Raw genomic sequence first — 14,172 nt, 5'->3', positions numbered from 1 at the left:
CTCAGTTCCTCCATTACTGTACTGCCCTAAAGTGCTGGAGCTGGGAGGTCAAGGTCTAGTGGTGTCAGGAAGAGACTGCTCCCCGTAACTATCCCCTGATTGAGAGGTTTAGAAGAAAACAACATGAAGGGCTGCCAAAACACCTGTGACCCGGAATATCTCGAGATGGGGCTTGTGCAGTGCCTCTGGATGGCACAGGTCCACTGTTTCCTGGGGCAGGAAGCATCAGGAGCTTTTAGGCGCCACAGTCCTGCTGCCTTCGAGTGTGTCCAGCACTTTCCTAGCTGAGCATAGGACCCCAGGTGGCAGGCAAGAGAGGGAAGTGGGGTGGTCTGGGGGACACAAAGCCTTTCCCTGTCCAAGGGTGCATTCCGCGGCTGGCACCACCAGCTTCACCACTTGGTGGAGACTGGCTCTTTTCACATGAGGAGAATCACTTCAGAGACCTAAGGAATGGGTCAAGTTGTGCAGAATCCAGCTCCAGGTTCCATTCATAAGGCTGACACTCTGATGTGGGCACAGCCAGGTGAGGGAGCAACTGCCAGAACTGTCAGGCCAAGAGGCAGCGAGAGTGGCTGGAACCCTTTCCGGGCCTGCTGGCCGCCTGCCGCTCAGTCAGGGGCTTACTGTGCTCAAGGATTCCACCCAAAGCGGGGGCAAAAGGCACGGGCAGATGGGAACTGGGGCATCATACACCCCAGCCTTCCCAGCGGCTCTGTCTTCTACAGGAGCGGACATGGGGAGCAAAGACACAGTTCTCCTGACCCCAGAAAGTTCCCTGTGCTGCAGTTCTCAGCTATGAGTGTCTGAAATGTCTTGGCTGGATGGTGTTAGGCGCATGGGGCGGCTCAGGGCATCTGAGGCCTGCGGTCTGTGGGCAGGTGCCAGCACCTCCAGGCCCCTCCTCACAGCCACAACACAGTTGGGGTTTCCAGAGCAGAAAAACCTCAGCCTCAACCAGAGGGATCCCACAACCTCAAATGAGGAAAACCAAAACCAACACCAGGCTGGGTAACTGGTCACCATGGGGATGGGGACAGGGCCCCTTCCAGCACATGGGGCCTGAGAGAAAGGAGCACTCTGGTGTGGCCCAGGGGAGGTGGAGAGACTGGGGACAGTCCCTCCCAGGAAACCCTTCCAGGGAGGGCAGTGCTGACACCAGGCCACCTCCCCCACAAAGGCTACCTCCCCTCCCTGACAGTTGCACTATTCACCAGGACACAACCATCCACTGCCTCATGACATCTTCACTGCAATGTAAGCAGGTGTCACTGCACTGCTATCTGAGCCTTGCTACATACCACCTGTGTGGCCTTGGTTAAGTCCCTCCGTGTTTTCTCCTGCAAACTGAGACACTGCTGCCCACCTGGCATTGCTCTGTTAAGGATTAGCACCATATGCAAGATACCTAGCACCTCATAGGTGCCACTAAATGTAGCCACTGCCACCACCACTACCATTGCCACCATCATTACCACCACCATTACCACCTTCCCCATCACCACCACCACTACCATCCCCACCACCATCACCACCACCATTACTACCATCCCCATCACCACTACCATTACCATCACCATCACCACCATTACCAGCACCATCACCACCACTATCACCACTACCATTACCACGACCATCACCACCACCATCACCACTACCATTACCACGACCATCACCATCACCACTACCATTACCACCATCATCACCACCATCACTACTACCATTACCACCACCATCATCACCACCACCATTACTACCATCCCCATCACCACTACCATTACCGCCACCATCACCATTACCACCACCATCATCACCACCATCACCACTACCATTACCACCACCATCACCACCATCACCACTACCATTACCACCATCACCACCACCACCATCACCACTATCACCACTACCATTACCACCACCATCACCACCACTACCATTATCACCATCATCACCACTATCACCACTACCATTACCACCACCATCATCACCACCACCATTACTACCATCCCTATCACCACTACCATTACCACCACCATCACCGTTAACACCACCACCACCATTACCACCACTATCATCACCACCATCACCACTACCATTATCACCTCTACCATTACCACCACCATCACTACTACCATTACCACCATCATTACCACCACCATCACCACCACCATTATCACCACCATCACCACCACCATCACTACCATCACCACTACCATTACCATTACCACCACCACCACCACCACCACCATCACCACTACCACCACCACCACCATCACCACCATCATTACCACCACCATCACGACTACCATTACCACCACCATCACCATCACGACCACCATCACCATCACCACAGCCACCAGCACCACCATTACCACCATTACCACCACGATCACCACCACCATCAGGCTCTGTAGATGACAGAACTGAGGACACAGAGCTGGCAAGGGACAAACAGCAGGTTTCAAGACTAGGTCCTCTGACATCTGACTCTAAGTTCAGCTATGTCTATACCCTACTATGCCACACACACACACACACACACACACACACTCCCAGAGCTTCCCCATCAGCATGATGCCAGCGTCTGTCCCAACATTGCCAGGGGTACCACAGGAAGCAGGAAGTCTCACAGGGGCACCATGATTCGGCACATACTGCCTCCCTGACTTCATCTCCTCCCACTCTCACCTCTACTCACTCCATTCCAGCCACACTCTTCTCCTCAAACACCCCAGGCATGTTCCTGCCTGAGGATTTTTTCCGCAAAGGGCCAGATAGGGTCTCTGGGTCACAGAGACAGTGTGTAGACAAATGAGCATGGCTCTATTCCCATAAAACTTTATTTACAAAAACAGGCAGTGGCTGGATTGGGCCCTTGAGGTACAGCTGGTCTCATTTTCTCTGCTCTGGCTGCTCCCTCTTCCTGGAATCCTCTTCCTGCTCCTTGGGAGAAAACAGCCTCGGGTTAACAGTTTTGGCCTACTTGCAGCTTTTGCACAGCTCTCACTTTCTCCATGAGGCTGACCCCGATCACCATTAAAAAAAAATCATTTATTGAAATGAAATTCACTTAATATTAACCATTTTAAAGTGAATAATTTAGGCTGGGTACGGAGGCTCAAGCCTGTAATCCTAGCACTTTGGGAGGCCAAGGCGGGTAGATCACCACACGAGGTCAGGAGATTGAGACCATCCTGGCTAACATGGTGAAACCCCATCTCTACTAAAAATACAAAAAGAAAAATTAGCTGGGCATGACAGCGAGTACCTGTAGTCCCAGCTACTCGGGAGGCTGAGGTGGGAGAACGGTGTGAACCCGGGAGGCAGAGCTTGCAGTGAGCGGAGATCACACCACTGTACTCCCGCTTGGGTGACAGAGCAAGACTCCGTCTCAAAAAAAAAAAAAAGTGAACAATTCAGTATTATTTAGTACACTCATAGTGTTGTGCTTCTACCACCTCCATTTAGTTCCAAAACATTTAAAACATTTCTGTCACTAGGAAGGAAAATCCTCTACTCTTTTTTTTTTTTTTTTTTTTTTTTGAGACAGTCTTGTCTGTCACCCAGGCTGGAGTGCAGTGGTAGAGCTATCTCAGTTCACTGCAACCTCCACCTCCTGGGTTCAAGCGATTATCCCACCTCAGTCTCCTGAGTAGCTGGGACTACAGGCATGCAGCACCACGCCCAGCTAACTTTTGTATATTTAGTAGAGATCGGGTTTTGCCACATTGCCCAGGCTGATCTCAAACTCCTGAGCTCAAGTGATCCACCTGCCTCAGCCTCCCAAATTGTGGGGATTATAGGTGTGAGTCACCATGCTCAGCCTCTACTCACCCTTTTTAATCCAACAACCTGCCCCCACCCACTGCCCCACTGCCCCCATCTTGGGACCCCTCTGCCTTTCTTTTACTGTTAATTTCTAATTCCCAGGCACACATCACCCTGCAGCAAGCATTCTGTGTGGCCTCCTGAGTTATTCTGCTCATTGCTTCCTGCCAGTCTCTGCCTCACCTCCCGCTGGAATGCAGACTTCATGGGAGTGGGTATCCCAAACTCTCCAACACCTAGAACAGTGCTTGGACATAGCAAAAGCTCCATCAATCTCTGATGAATAAATGGATGGATAAACAGATGGGGGAGGCAGGACTGGAAGGGAAGAGATGATTTCCAAATGGACTTAGAAACAACAACAAATAAGCCACACTGCACACTATAATCTCTGAGCCTCCATTTTCTGCTCTGAAAAAGGGAATACAACCACCTTCCCAGCAAGGCGGAGTGTATGCGCAGCCCCTCCCCTTTGTGTGCCTCTTCCCATCTAACTGTGTCTGTTGACCCAGCCCTGGATCAAGAGCCCCTTCTTCTAGGGCAGTGCGGAAAGAGAAGGGGCTCCCAACAGACAGGGAAGGCTGGGCTGCTGACTCCTCTGTCCACAAGCTGAATAACCACAGGCCACTTCCCCAACCTCTCTGAACCACAGTTTCCTAATTGGTCTAATAACCAACTGCCCTTTGTAAGGGTCGATTTGAAAATGTGCTTGAAGCCCTTGCACTGTATGAGGCACGAGGCAGGCAATCATCCCATTTTAAGCCCTCTTGCTCTGCATCCCAGCTGCCCAACCCCACCCCGCCTGGGGCTTCCTTCCTTTTCCCTCTATCCCTCTACATCTCTTAGGAGAAAGCAGACCCCTAGTCCTCTTTCAAACACTATTGATCTTCTTAAAAACGTCTTTTCCCAAGAAGTAGCAGAATTGGAAAAAAAACAAAAAGTTCTTTCCAAGGAAAATAATTTTTTAATGTATTTTTGTGCTCACGATGTTTTTGCCCACTCTGGTTTTCACAGTTGAGAAAAGTCTGGCCACAAAAATTGACTGTTCACTACAAGAGTAATCCTCTTCTCGCAGCAAGGCCCAAATTTGGTCATTTTTGCCCCATAATGTTTTCTCTGGGTTAAAGAGGAAGAGAAAGCCAGGGGACGGGAGGTGAGTGGACCCCTGAGAAACGCTCCTGGCAGTCGTAGGCCAGCCCCTGCTGCAACTGTGGCAATTCCGTTGGAGAAATAAACAGGACTACTTGCTCAGGAAAAATACCCCAATTTTTCATAGGATACTCACAAAAATATTTGCATTTTCCTGTAAGTACTAATTACTTTTGCTCTCCCCAGAATTTCTGCATCCCCTATTTCAAAGAAGCTAAACAAACTCTGTAGAGATCCTGGCCAATCAAAACCTGCTCAACACTCAGGTACATTACCATGTGGACATGATCGTGTACACACAAGGCCTGGGAAGCCTGCACCACTGAGACGCTAGGATGAAACAGGCCCTGGCCTTCATGCTCCACCTCCATAGTCTCTGGGTCTCATGACCCTACAGTAAAGTAGATTCGTTTTGCAGAGGAGGAAACAAGCCCACAGAGGACAGGGGTCTGGGCACACAGCTACTGAGAGGCTGAGCTGGGATTTGAGCCTAAGAATGCCTGGTTCTTAACTCCCAGTCCACGCTGACTCAAGGGACAAGCAAGAGCTGGGTGCTAAGAAAGCTCCCCCAAAGTCTGAAGCCACGAAAGCACAAAACCAGCACAGCGCAGAGGCACCTGTAGAGAGGATTCCAACACAGAGATGAGGTCTCCCAAACTGGATCCAGGAAAGAGTTAGTGATGCCCACCTACCGTGACCCCAAGCACGCTCCTCCTGAGGGCCTCCCACCTCAGTTCACGACACCACCATCACCCAGTCACTTGGCCCAAACATCTAGGTGACATCCCTGACTTCCGCCTCTCTGCGGCCTCTGTAGGAAACAGCCTCCAGGACGGCCCCAGAGATTCCTGCTTCCTGCAAGGTCTCCTCCCACACTGATGAGCCCAGAGAAAAAGCTGGGCTGCCAGTCTGCAGGTCCCACAGGTCCTCATGATGAATCCATGAGCTACTGAGCCACATCCTGGGGAAGGTAAAGGAATCCCATTTTTTTTTTTTTGTGCTCCTGGACAGGACCTGAGAGCCTCACCTTGGGGTCTAGAGAGCTGGCACTTGTCCTTAAAGATCAGCTCCAGATTGTATCTCTATGGAAAGAACTTAAATTACAGACCCATTGAAGCACTTCCTGGGGTGCTATTTACCCCCAATATCAGTAACGCTGAGGCCAGAACTGTCCCTTCCAAGGTTCTTTTAAAACCCATTGCAATGCAGTGTAATTCCTAAGAGCTTTGGGATCAGCCAGGCCATGGTTCACATCTGGTCTCTGTCCATAGCTGTGTGACCCTGGGCAAGCTGCTTACCCTCTCTGAGCTTCAGATTGTTCAAGCCTAAAATGGGGAGACACCATCCTCTTAAGAAGGCTGCTAGGGCCTACGTGAGATTGTGGTTAGCACCAGTTAGCACTCAGTAAATGTGAGCTGTCACCACTACTCTGCCCTGAGTCCTGATCTCACACAGTGTCACAGGACCTGGGGGTTGAAAGGGCCCTTCCTTGTCCTTGATTCAACCTCCCTCAACACTCCCACTGGACCCTGCATTCCCAGCATGCTTCCCTCCCACCAAGGCCTTACTGAGCTCAGCTCTGCCTCCCCTTCCATCCACCGTGCAGACTCATACCGAGGACCTCCTTGGTACTTGGTACATGGCCCCTGCCCTACAAGAATTCACAGGCTCGTGGGTGGCACTGACCCATGCCAGGTGACAATACGAGAGGAAGAAGGGACTGAGGGGGCACTGGGGAGGTGCAATCAACCCTGCCTGTAGAATCAGGGAAGACTTCCTGAAGAAGGTGACCCTTGGGCTAAACCCTCTCTTCTTAGAGACCACACAGTCCCTCATGCACCAGCCCTGCAGGGATGTGGCAAGAACTCTGAAGGTGGCCCCAGTTTCCATCCAGGCTCAAGAGCCTGGGCCCTGGGCACCAGCCCTCCCAGCCTCAGCACCAGCTTCCTCACTGGAGGGAGCTCCCAGAAGGGCCCTGGGAAGATCTGCCTCCCTCAGGGAAGAGTCCTCTCCCTTCAGCTCCATCTGGGAAGTGGGGAGAAGGGGGAGAAGGGGGCCGGCTGGCAGGCCATCCTGCCAGCATTTCCCAAATCCATACAGGGCTCCCCTGCCTCAGAACTGAACTTGCCCAGGATCTCAAGCTAACACTAAGATCCTCCCCCTGGCCCCCTGGAACCAGGAAGCAGCTGGCCTGCAGGTCGGGGGTGAGGGCAGGCCTGAGCATGGCAGCCACAGTGCCTATGCAGCCGTTTTCTCTAATCCTCGGAATGACGCGTAAGAAAGCTCCCACACCGCATGGCACAGGAGAAGACACTGAAGCTATGAAGAAGCGAGCTGACTGGCCCAACATCACTGGGAAGAAAAACACATGCCTCCTACCTTTGTCACCCCGACTGTGTTTGCCTTTCCCTTCAATCGCCTACGGCCAAGGGAAGCCCCATGGATTGGGCTGCTCCTGGGGAGGAGTCAGGGGACCCAGAGAGGATTCTGAGGGGGCACACGCCTGGCCCACACATCACCCCACAGATGGCTGTACCGAAAAGCCCTTGCCACACACAGAGTTATTTCCAGTCACTTCTACCACGAGCACACAATTTCAGCAGGGCTACAGTATGACACCCATTTTGTAGATCAGGAAGCTGAGGCCGGGGCAGGGTGAGGCATGCCTGGGGTGCATGGTCAGTGATGGGGGCCTGACCCTGATCCAGATCCAAATAGGAGCTGCTGTGGGCACAGCTCTGGTACCCAAAGATAAACCCGGGCACTTATGTTCCTGCAAGGACCTGGGGAGCAGACTTAGACCCAGCTCTGACGCCGCAGGCTCAGCCTACAAAGATGCACAAGCACATAGTGCAGACCCGCCATGGGTGCCCAATCCCAGGGGACCAAGGATGATGCCTGGAGAGGTGGGTGCTCAGATGGAGCCTCACAGAGGCAGGGCATAGGCTGGGGCCCCAGGTTCCCCATGACCATTTCCCTTTGTACTCCCTCCACCTCATTCCTTTGACACAGCAGAGCAAGCTGGGGCAAGGCAGTGGGGCTTAAAAAGGCTTCCCAGAAAATGCTTCTTGAATTGTAAAATGGCCAACGAGGATGCTGTTGGGAAGATGAGGTTTTTATCCCTCAGAATTCAAAATCCAATGTGTATGCAGAAAGGAGGGCTAGCCACCAGGAGACCAGAGTAGGGCACGGCTGCATGAGTTTCCTCTTGCTTCAGTAACAAGTTATTAATAGCACAAATAGAGTGCTATAGACACAAATGTATTATCCTACAGTTCTAGAAGTCAGAAGTCTGCAATCAGATGCATCAGCTAAATCCAGGTGTCGGCAGGGCAGTGTTCCTTCCAGAGGCTGCAGGGGAGCATCTACAGGCCACCTGTCTTCCTTGGCTCCATTCATGGCCCTTCTTCCACCTTCAAACCCAGCAGTCGCTGGTCAGGTCTTTCTCAAGCTGCATCACTCTGAACTCCTTTTCACAGGCACAGTCAACTCTCCCTCTAAGCAGGTCCCTTGTGATTTCTCTGGGCCCACCTGATGTCTCTGGAGAACCTCTCCATCTCAAGAGCCTTAACTTAACCACATCTGCAAAGCCCCTTTTATCAGGTAGGTAACATATTCACAAGCTGCAGGGATTCAGATACGACATCTTTAGGGGACCATTATTCAGCCTTAATCATGCAGTGATTAAGACTGCATGCTCCAGGGCCAGACTGCCTGGGTTTAAACCCAGCTATGTAATTTACTAGCTGTGTGACTCCAGGAAATTTACTTAACCTCTCTGTGCTTCAACTGACTCCTTTATAACCTCCTAGATACAGGTGTCAATGAGCTGATGCACGTAAAGCATTTACATAGCTAAGAAAGTTCAGTGAGTAAGGACTGCAATTATCTCCTACTCTCCACCCAACTCAGAATGAATGACATCAGAGCCGAGAGGAACCTTTGGTGATCACCCACACCTGCCCCTCCCTGATGGCTGGAGACACAGCGGCCCAGGGAGAAAAAGTGAGCCATCCAGGTCACACAGCATTCTTTCAGGCAACCCCCAGTACCCTATAACTGTACCTGGTACAGACGAGCTCAAAGAAGCATCCCCCATGGCTCCCCAGTGCCCTGCACCCAGTAGACGCTAGAGGACACTGTAGCCGGTGAGTCACCTGGAGCGAGAAGAGGGGAAATGCTCCCCAGCAGAATGTCTGCAGGAAACACCTGCAGGTGCAGCGGCCCCGGCCACATTCTCACACCCCACCCACCAGGCCCAGGGGCCCAGGTAGAGGTGACATCTCTTTCCCCAGGAGAAGTCAGCAGAACAAATCATGGCTAGGGACACCAAAACCCATGATGAGGGCCAAGAGAGGGTGCTCTGCCCCACAAGTGTCAGCCAGGACCCCGGCTTCCTTCCCTCGCTGTGTGATCTCAGTGTGGGTCTGGACACATCCCCACTCTGGGCTTCCATTTCACATCAAAAAGCAGGACCCAGAATGGCTCAGTGGCTTTCAATCTGCAATCATGGTCCAGGAGCCCCTGACCAAGTTTCAGAAAATCCTAGAAGAACCGCGCATGCACCCCAAGCTGAAGCACGCAGGAAGCTTGCTCATCCAGGCACTGAAGTTCATCAGTGTGTGCAGTTCAGGCTGAACAGACTCACACAGTGGTGTCTGCAATCAACAAAACGGGGGAAATAGTGACTCACCTCACACAGATGGCCTGTTAGCGGCAAATTTCTCCACAAAAGGCGACAAGAATCATCACAGGTCCTTGGCAGAGCCTCAACTAGACTCTGCTGTTTCCAACCAGAGAGGGCTGACTCACCCAAAAGGCTCCCCCCACCCCCAAATCCAGCCCAGGCGGGCACTGCCCCAGTGGTTCGACTCCCTAACCATCACATAGTCCTCCAGCTGACACCCGGGATTCCCAGGGAGGCCTTCCAAAGGCGCAACACGGGGCCTTTCCACGGTCTCACGGGTGGCTGTGAGCAGAGATACCAGAAGTACAGTGGTGAGGCCATCACTTGCTTCCTCACTGGGAGTTATTTTCTGCCTCAGGGCCTTTGCATATGTCATTTCCTCTGCTAGATACATACTTCCAGAATTACTTTTTTGCAATGAAACATTTCAAGCTTACAGAATGAGAACAAAATTTCTTTAAATCTGCATATCCATAGATTTTGTCAAAATAATTCCTCCATCCACTCTCCTGCTGAGAGGTTAGGTCTTCCAGGTTTTTACCTCTCCAATGATGTTGCTCTGGGCACTTACACGTGTCTCCCAGGGAGTGGCGCTTTACTGCTTTTCACTTATATCTTTATTGGAGGACAGGGACTATGTCCATTTTGCTCGTCAGTGCCTAGGACGTTTGCCTGGCACACAGCAGACCTCTGACAGGTCTGTGAACGAGTGACTGCTCGAATATGTGAGTGAAAGGGAGACGTCACCGCAGAAGCAGATCATGCTGAGCCCGTCTTTCCCCAGGTCTCTGAGATGAACCTGACATGTCCTCTGCCGGCCCCTTGTTCTGTCAGCGAAGAGAGGAAAGGCAAGGGAGGGGACCACGGGTTCCCACAGCCTTGGAGGACCATGGGACCCTGGAGCTCAGAGCCCAGAGAGGTGGAAGGTCAGAGGCTCTAGGTCAAGTCCTCACTGCCAGCCACAAGGTAAGACTAAGGAGACCTCATCTGGGCTTTCCTGCAGCTCCCCACAGCCAGACACCCAGGATTTTTCAGAAAGAGGTGTCAGCAAAAGAAAAACTGCAGGGAGAGATGGAAAGAAGAGAAGGGAGGGGGTGGGAGAAGAGAGAGGGAAGGGAGAGACTAAAGAAAAACAGGGAGGGAAGAAGGAAGGGAAGAAAAGGGCAAGGGAGGGAGGGAAGGAGGGAGTTGCCCAAACACCCCTCATTAAGAGAACAATTGCCTTTCTGCAAATGCCCTGCTGGTCTGCATCTGCGTGCACAGGGCAAGCACCTCTGGGTGGGGACTGCATGGGGTCGGTTCTCATGCCCCACCCCTAGAGAGAGACAAGCACAGAGCCAGCCCTTGGTGGATGGCTGGTGAGTGGGCAGGATGGGGTGCTGGAGACAGTGTTGGGTGCTGGTTATAGACTCCCTAAATGGGACTGAGGGTCCTGTGGGTGAGCTCAGCCACTCACTAGGTGGGTGACCTTAGGCCAAAAACTCTTTAAGCCTCAGTTTCTGCAACCATGAAATGGGAAGAAGAATGTCCATGTTGCCACCTAGGGTTGTGAGGAATGACAGGGAAATGCACAGAAGTCCATGCACAGTGAGCACTCAACAGAGAGCAGCAAATTAGCCGTGCATGGTGGTGGGCGCCTGTAATCCCAGCTACTCAGGAGGCTGAGGCAGGGAGAATTGCTTGAACCTGGGAGGCGGAGGATGCAGTGAGCCGAGATCGTGCCACGGCACTCCAGCCTGGGCAACAGAGTAAGACCCTGTCTCAAAAAAAAAAAAAAAAAAAAAAAGCAGCTCCCACAGCTGGCATACTGTTGTGGCCCTGCTTTCCCCTCGAGGTTCCAGGTGGAGGTTTCCTTCCTCCACAGGCCACCTCATCCCACTGCTCTGGCCCTTCAGCCAGGGCTCCTCTAAGCTGCTTCTTGGTCATGTCTCTAGATTTGTGCTGCATCACTAAACACAGTCAAGATAAAGCCCAGGTTCTGAGTTTTCCAACATCCCCAGCACCAGGTAACACCACACCCTCCGCCTTCTGGATCCAGAAAGGCAGGTGAGTCAACCTTCCCAAGATGATCCTGAAGACGCAGGGCCAGCACCACCCTGGCGTTTTAGCATAGGCAAGGACCCTGAGTCTGGGGACACCATGCAGTGGGAGATGAGTGATCAAAGGAGCCCTAGTTGAGCCCCAAACCCAGGGGACAGCCGAGGTCCTTCACTTTCCCTCCCCCACCTTCCATGCCACACTGGGTTCATCCCCAAGTCCGGGCTCTGCGGTGAAATCCACACCTGTCCCCCTCCCTGTGTCCCCATGGCTGCTACTGGACCAGGCCAGCATCCTCACCTGAACCAGCCTCCTCCCCGCCCACCTCCATTCTTACCGCCTTCAAACTATCTCCCCCCAGCAGCCAGTTATGCAAACCCAAAGCAAATCATGGAATTCTCTCTCTTGAAATCCTCCAATGACTTCCCGACAGGTTTAGAATCAAGTCCAAATGGCTTCTGTGACTCCCCCACAACCACTATGCCCCAGGCCCGCACTCCACTCCAGACACTCTGAGCTCCTCCCGGCCCATGGAGACCCTTATGGCTTGTGCTCATCGCCCAGCCTTTGCCCTGCTGGCTGTGCCCCTGCCTGACCATCCCTTTTCTGACAACTAGGTCTCAGCTAATATGACCTCCACACACCCACACTTGGAGGCTCCCCAGGCCTCATCTAAGGTAACACCTCCACCTCCACTGAGTCTATCTCATTCTCTCATCTAATCCTGCTGCACCTCATCCACTACAGAATACTCATCACTATCAGACATTATTAGTTTACACATGTATAAATCATCTGTTTTCAGATATAACATGATCTCGTCCACCTAGTGTTTTACTCTCAATTCACCATGCTGCCCCGGGGCAGAGCCAGCATATGAACTGGTCACTGCTGATCCTAGAACAATACCGGACACATGGTTCACCCTCCATGAGTGCATCTGTCCGTGCTCCTGCTCACTGTGCAACCTCACGAGGGTTACTGACCCTCTCTGAGCCTTGAGGTCCCCCCTCTCTAAAGTGCAAGATATTGGATCCATCAACCTTTAAGCCATCATCTTCCTTCAGGGATGGAGGAGGGGAGCAGATGCTCTCACTAGCACTACCTTTGCCCCAGTGACAGCATGCATATACAGCAGTAGGGCAGGGGGTGATGTTGGTCACCTGGGGACAGAAGCTGCTCCAGAAGCCCCTGGCAGAGAGGCCCCAGGGAACCCCAGGCCTCTGTGTGGAAGGAACCCGCCAGGCCCCCACCCTCTCCTGCGGTTCCCAGGCTCTGCAGCCTCTGCTCAAACACCTGTACAGTCCTGCTTTCTGGCCCCAAGAAGTATTTACATTTCGATTAAGTCTGGTTTGAAACTACCAGGTAGGCTGGCTTGAGGCCTGACACACCCCAGCCAGTTGAACTGTAATAACAAGGTGCCCTGGGGAGCAGGTAGAAATGTGAGGCTGAGGGAGGAATCGCCACTCTCCAGAGGCTCCTTCGCAGCCTGCGAAGAAAAAGTACAACCAGCTCCTGTGATCAGAGGTGGTCACCGCTCCAGTAAGCCCCAGGGTTCTGCTCTGGAAATAAACAGCAGGGCAAGGAGCTCAGGACACCACACCCAGACACAAGGAGCCTGCCCCCTGCCCTTGGGCTCCTCTACCAGGTAGCATCACCCAGGAAGCAGGATGTGACCCTGTTCCAAGCTGGGGACTTGCACAAAGTCACATTTTTATCCTGGATATATTCTGAGGACTCTGCTAACAAGCTACCACTGTGAGGCCTCCACAGGCTGGGAAGAAGCCCAGCTATTCATTTTACTAGCTTCAAGTCTCCTTGAAAGTGGGATTCTGGAAGCAGTAAATGACACCTTAGAGGAATATGGATTCCTGCATCCAGAATTGCCACTGCCCCATCACCCACTCCCTGCCACCCCACCTGCAAGGGAAAGAGTCCAGGAAGCCAACAAATGCTTTAGAAATGCAGCTTTCCTTCATTCCTTGGTATTTTCATAAGAAATCAAGTCTCCTCAGCAGAAAGTGCAATTCTGCTCATACCACCTGGTGCTACAAAAGCAGAAAGACTTCATTAAGTGAATGAGCTCCAAAAAAAATGGCAGTGGCTGCCGGGAATCCTGGAACTCAAGACAGGGTCCAGGCTCAATGAACAGGGAGTCCCACAATTGATTAATAATGTCTGCCATTGGCCTGGCAGGGGAAAATGCTACCCACGCTAAGTGTTTGCTGTTCAGGGATCAGAAAAGCAGCTAAAACAGCACTTCCGGGAATTCAGAAAACCCAGGTTTTGACTGGTAAGGAGGCATGGTCAAAGTGACTCAAAAGGAGAGCCAGGGGCTTCTGGAAGACTAAAGAGAAAGCTGCTGGCAACTTCTCGCACAGAGGACAAGTCGTTCCTAGAAAAGTCAAGTCACTTCCTCAGCAGCCATCGGATAGGGCGTGCCCTAGAGCCACCTCTGTGCCGTGGGTAAC

The 14,172-nt window shown here is 52.3% G+C and overlaps 1 protein-coding gene across 3 annotated transcripts in view; it reads right to left on the bottom strand.

The window, feature by feature from the left end:
- GRK5 (G protein-coupled receptor kinase 5) overlaps positions 1–14,172 on the bottom strand; it is a 251,480-nt gene that overhangs the window by 141,481 nt on the left and 95,827 nt on the right. Inside the window, exon 1 of one of the 3 annotated variants that reach the window (XM_030940373.1) lies at positions 9,671–9,914. The exons of 1 other annotated variant lie outside the window; for it this stretch is intronic. The gene's annotated coding sequence lies outside the window, so the exon portion shown is untranslated. Of the gene's footprint in view, positions 1–9,670; positions 9,915–14,172 lie in introns of those variants that run through there. One more of the 3 variants, XM_030940374.1, reaches the window with a different exon arrangement.

This window comes from Rhinopithecus roxellana, chromosome 11, assembly GCF_007565055.1.
Source record: "Rhinopithecus roxellana isolate Shanxi Qingling chromosome 11, ASM756505v1, whole genome shotgun sequence".
Classification (NCBI taxonomy): domain Eukaryota; kingdom Metazoa; phylum Chordata; class Mammalia; order Primates; family Cercopithecidae; genus Rhinopithecus; species Rhinopithecus roxellana.
Note: the sequence above shows the minus strand (reverse complement) of the source record. Positions and strands in the feature narration are given on the sequence as shown.